Source organism: Mus musculus, chromosome 15 (assembly GCF_000001635.26).
Source record: "Mus musculus strain C57BL/6J chromosome 15, GRCm38.p6 C57BL/6J".
In the NCBI taxonomy this organism is placed as follows: Eukaryota; Metazoa; Chordata; class Mammalia; order Rodentia; family Muridae; genus Mus; species Mus musculus.
The window spans coordinates 65689427-65695183 of NC_000081.6; the positions used below are offsets into that span (position 1 = coordinate 65689427).

Below are 5757 nucleotides of genomic sequence, written 5' to 3' on the forward strand. Positions count from 1 at the left end.
CTGTGCTGAGAAAGTTCTAAAAAAGTCTCCTCTATTAGTGCTTAGTATGTGCTTACTGATATTCACATGCTTTTTTCTGATCATTGTTTTCCTGAAATCAAACAACCTTCCTTGGATCATTGGAGGTTTTTTTGTTACATACATATATAAAAGCATAGTGAAGTTAAAATAACGTTGTCTACAGCTTTAGACTAGAAGCTCCCCATTTTTTCCAATCATCAGATCCCAGGCTCAGTAACAATATCTGTATGGGTGGGATGAAGTCAACAACATCTTCCAGAGTTAACATCCCTAATCCTGTATTTTGTAGTCCTAGAACTCGCAGCTACTTGAAGTCCCTCACAGACACCACACTCATCATGTTTCAGAATCGTAGAATCTAACATTCTCCCTGCTTTCCACAGCTCCTTCTGACCTACTTTCCAGGGGAAAGCAAAGGAATCTATTTGTCTTCATCCCTGAACTTGGATATCATTTCTTTCAGAAACACTTCTCTGATTCCTAAAATAACGGTCATCCCCCAGTTGGTATTCTTACAGCAGCTGTATGTCTACATGGGATATATGCAAGACCTTTATACATTAGAAATCTTGAGTACAGGCTTCTGGGGTGTTTGTTTGTTGTTTGTTTGTTTGTTTGTTTGTTTGATCTCTGCATCCCTATGATTGTCAAGTATCTAAAACATAGTAGGCACTCAATCAGCACTTTTTTTTCCCACTGTGCTCTGCATTGGAATTGCTTTATTTTTTATTGGATGTTTCCTTTATTTACATTTCAAATAGTTAATCAGTTCTTACCGGACTTATGACTAGATAGCAGAAGTCCACAGGCAGGAAAATAACAAATGCAAACTATGATCTACAAATGGGGCAAAGAGTTGAGTGTCAGAAGATACAGCGTCAGAATGCTTTTCTACAGTTTAACATAGAGAGGGGCCTACCTTATGCAATGGATATGTCTCAGTGTTCCTTTAAACACATGCACAATAGTTCTATCCTTGCAGTTAACTGGGAATCGCTTAGGGATAATGTCACTCTGAGCAAAGACTGAGTTTGGACATGGGATTCTGTATAGATGTACTGGATCATTCTGAAAAGTGCCCACTACCTGCAATTCAGCTTGTTTCTGGCCTGATAATGACTCTGTGGCCTATTCCTGGAGAAGCGGATTTGGAATAGAATCTGAGCATGGCTGAGTATGGAGTGCCTGAAGCAGAGGGGAAAGCAATGACCCTTCTGGAATTAGACCAAAGCATAGAACTGATCAGCCACCTACGGAGTTATCTGAACTAGCTTCTCTCTCGAGTGAAGAAGCATAGCAGGTACCAATCTTTGGTGAGCTTTTGGTGGTTTTGCGACCACCAACAAAGGGATATCAAAACAGGGAAGCAGGAGTATGGTGGAACGCAGAAGGTTTGCTATTGCACACACAGAGAACAAACACAGTCTCAGTATCTCCCAAGAATACTGTATAGGGAGAAGAATGAATCACATGGGAGTTTTGTAATAGTTTAAAGGAAAGAAGCAAAAAAATATACTATTTTATTAATGTTTTTATTAGCATTTTTCAAAATACAGTTTTTATCCCACTGAGTTTACTTGTGATTGCTTGCATGAATATGAATGAGGAGTATTTACTGAAACACAAACAACTTATTAGTTCATTGTTAAAGGAAATGGTCTTCTCCCTCAGCACCCATTAACCACCTACAGTTCCACAAAAAGGGTGTGGCCTCATGACTTCTTTTTGCATGCATAATAAGATGCTGATGGATACGATCTTTATGCAGATAACAAAAGCTACAATGGGTTAAGAAAACTCTATTTTTTACTGTTATGTTATGTGTTTAGCCAGGGAAATCTTGCTTATGTTTTAAGTGGAACATATTTTTAATAAGCAAAGTTGACTCTATTGAAGGTCAAAATGGAATATTACAATAACACATGATAATTTGAAATGATTCGCTTGGAAACTTGGAGGAAATGATGAAAATCCATGATGAGGCAATTTACAATCCATTCCCATCAAAGAAGAGAAATGATAGCATGTCATTTATGGATCCCTCACTATGTCATGCTGTGACACAAACAAACAAACCAAATATCTCTCCAGAAATCAATTCCTAAGCAGCCATAAGAGCACAGGGTTTTGGGTGAAAAACAGCAGGGCTTTGAGCAAAATCAATAGCATCAAACTAGTCTGTTTTCCTTCTGTGACAGAGTGATGGGAAAATTGAAACACAATATATTTCGACTTTGCTCTTGATTTTCCTCAATGAGAATTTCTTTTCAACAAAGAGGATCATTCACTAGATATTTTTGAATGCTTAGTGTGTATGCTAGCAGGTAATCTGATAACTGTCCTCAATTGTTGAGAGGAGATTAGTGGAGGGACCAAGAGACATATGGGCAAATTACTAATAATCAGGGATAAGAGCACTTAACACAATTAAGAGCAAAACAGTGTAAACCCTGGTAAAGTGTCTGATCCTCTGAAGTTCCTTCAGATATGGAAAGGCTTTGATAATGGCTGGGGAGCTAATAAAAAAGCATGAGACAGACACTTAGAAGAAAAATGAGTCTCATACAATTCACACACAAAAAAAATGCCAAAAGTTACCCTGGAGATAGAAGCCATTTTCCTTCAAGTTCTAATAAGTCAGTTTATATTTAGATTGTTTTCCACCTCCAGACCATAAAGATATGCATTTGCCTCCAAGGAGCTTTCCAAAAGAAAGCTCTATAACCCTAACTACCTGCCACATAAACAAAAGAGAATGGATTCCTTTCAATTAGTAAAACACTTGCAAGAAAAACTAAATATTCAACAGAGACATCTTCTGTGTTAGATTCCTTGGCACTTGGTGACCGTCCTCCAAGGTCCTTTATTTATCATTGTTATAGCCATTGGTAGGTACACATTTGCATCTCCAGAATACTGCCAGGAAAGAATACAAGTGCTGATGGCTTTGTGATGACAGTCATGCCAATATGCCATCTCTGACCCAGAGTGACTTCAATGGCTTTCATATTTGGTCATCTTCCTCCTCTGTTGCAGTTTAAAAGACTATCCCTCCGAGCAGCAGCTGGCCACTTATTAATTACACCATGTTTTATTCATTTTCATAATAATACAAACACAAGGAGGTAGCAGCACCAAATATATCGGAATTGATTAAGCACCAAAATAGAAACCAACCCACTGGATTTGTACCACCCATAATTACTTTACATGCAGACCTCAGCATCCTGCACAGTAAATAGAATTCTATTCTACATGGTAATTCATATATCCAGGATCTATCTAGGCGATTTTCCTCCCTTTTATTAGATGTGTATTAATTTTACAAAATAATAGATTTCAGTAATCAGTGTTGGAAGTTCTGTAGAAGAGAATAAATAAATGGAAAGTTCCATGGGAAATCTGGGTGCTTGCTTAGGAACGGCATGTATCTCCCATGCATGTATTCCTATGTCAAGAGCTTGGCCACGAAACCTTAAGTACTAGGGAACCCTGGAGACAAGGGCATTCTGTGTGCTCTCCTGGAAAATGACACAAATGAAGGTAGACATCTGAAATTACTCCAAACACACTAATGAAGAAAAAGCTAGTGTTGAACATATTTTTTCAATATCGATCAATAAATGTAGAGTCATTGCCCCATAGTATCTTTGAGATAAATAGCAGGCCAATTCCTTATGATAATTTTAGAGTGCATATTAAGAAATACTTATGACAAACATCTGTACCTCTTGACCATAAGAATGTGACAGCTAAGCATTTCTAAGACTTGCAAGGCACTATATAGAACCAGAGAGAGGATGATACTTTGTAGGTGGTAAGAGTCTGTGTCTTACTCATAAGAACTATACTCTGAGAAATAAGCCTTAGCTTATTCTCTCTAATCTATATCTTTTTAAAATGCTAACAAAATTCTCCAGATAACATGGTATTCCATTATATCTAGCAATACTTTTTTCCACAAACTATTCCTCATTGGCCTTTGCTGCAGTAAAATCAAATCAGATTTAGGAGAAAAAATATAAATTTGTGTCATCCAAGAGCAAATATCTACCAAATGGCAGGCCTCACCTAACACTTACATGTAAACCTAATATACAAGGGAGAATGATAGAAAATGGCTAAGGTCATGTTGATTCATTACATCAGGTTTCTTACACAGCTTCACACACTTTTGAGTTAATTTACATGTCTATGTTTATCATTTCATTGTTTATGCATATTTATAGAGTTGGCCTTCTTTATTAAGGTCACCAAAAATGTCACAAAACTTTTTACTGAAATTTAGATGTTATGTAGGTATGGAAAACAGTTTATGGTGAGGCAGTACACCTCAAAAAATAATTTTATATGTTCTCTTATTGCAAAAAAACTGATATCTGCAAGTTAAAGTCATTTGAGCTATCTTCACTTTAGAGAGAACTCAGAATGAAATTTCTGGAAATCTGGCTAAAATAACCAATTTTGAAACAGACTGATAATAAAATGCATAACAGAATGTAACTAAACAGGGACTTTAGAGGTAAAGTTGGGGAGTCTAACACAGAAGGAGCTCAGGTAGCCCATGAGCTAAGTACAGGAAGGAGGCCAAGGTACAGGAAGTTGAAGACAAGAAGGAATTGATGAGGGTGAGACCCAGTAAGTAGAGGACAGAACCATGAAATGTGTCATTTTTAATCTACAGTTATACTCTAAGTTAAGCAGAGCATCACTTCCCTATTGTCATCTCTAAGACTCAGGAAAGAAAGAGAAATACAATAAGAAAAGTGAGAGTAGATTATCCCTGGCAAAGTTGAAACTTCTGGGCAATTCAGTTCTTACTCTATATTTGCTTGAACCACTTCAAGATCATTCTACTAAAACTGGGTTAATGGAAGCCTGCACAATGGTTATTTAAATCTGTTATTTCCTTTTGTGACCTTACTTGTATTGTGAGGTACAGAATTCTGTTTTGAGCCATCAGTATGTATCTTTCTCTTAAATAGTTATACCAACTTTCCATTTTCTGTCTTCCCCACAATCATCAATTGTTCTCCATAACATACCTGCTCTGGAACCTCTCTATGTCAGTGGTATCAGACAACTTAACATCTTATCTGGCATAGTTTCTCGGCCTTTTGGCTAAGATCAACTGCAGCATCTTACCTGGCAGATTGACAGCTGCTATGTTGACTCTATGGTTAACTCAGCCACTGTTTACATGCTATCCTTCTTGTTTCAGCCAACCAATGACCTGCATTTTATTGGACATAATTTGTATGTGAGACAGAACACATAAAGATGAATTCATTTCATATGTATTAATTACTAAGGAAGAGGACAGAATGGAAGATGCTTTGTACTTGTGAATTGATACTTTCAACACTACCCTTATGACATTCATTCCTTTACCATCCTCAATCAGTTATCAGTAAATACCTACCTCATAGACCCTAATAGTTGAGATTGATTTCTTTCTTTTTTAATCTTTCTACTTACCTATTTGTCTTAGTTAGGGTTTTACTGCTGTAAATAGACACCATTACCAAGGCAACTCTTATAATGACATTTAATTGGGACTGGCTTACAAGTTCAAATATTCAGTCCATTATCAAGGCAGGAACATGACAGTGTACAGACAGGCATAGTGCAGGAGAAAGTGAGTGTTCTAGATTTTCATCTGAAGGCTTCTAGGAGAAGACTGGATTCTAGACAGCTAGGATGAGGATCTTAAAGCCCATGCCCACAGTGATGCAC

At 37.1% G+C, this 5757-nt stretch overlaps 1 non-coding gene across 1 annotated transcript; it reads left to right on the forward strand.

Moving 5' to 3' along the window:
- Nucleotides 1-5122: 5122 nt before the first annotated feature.
- On the forward strand, nt 5123-5312 carry Gm23907. The gene has a single exon (XR_003951713.1). It is a non-coding gene; the product is annotated as a U2 spliceosomal RNA (small nuclear RNA).
- The last annotated feature ends 445 nt before the right edge of the window (nt 5313-5757 follow it).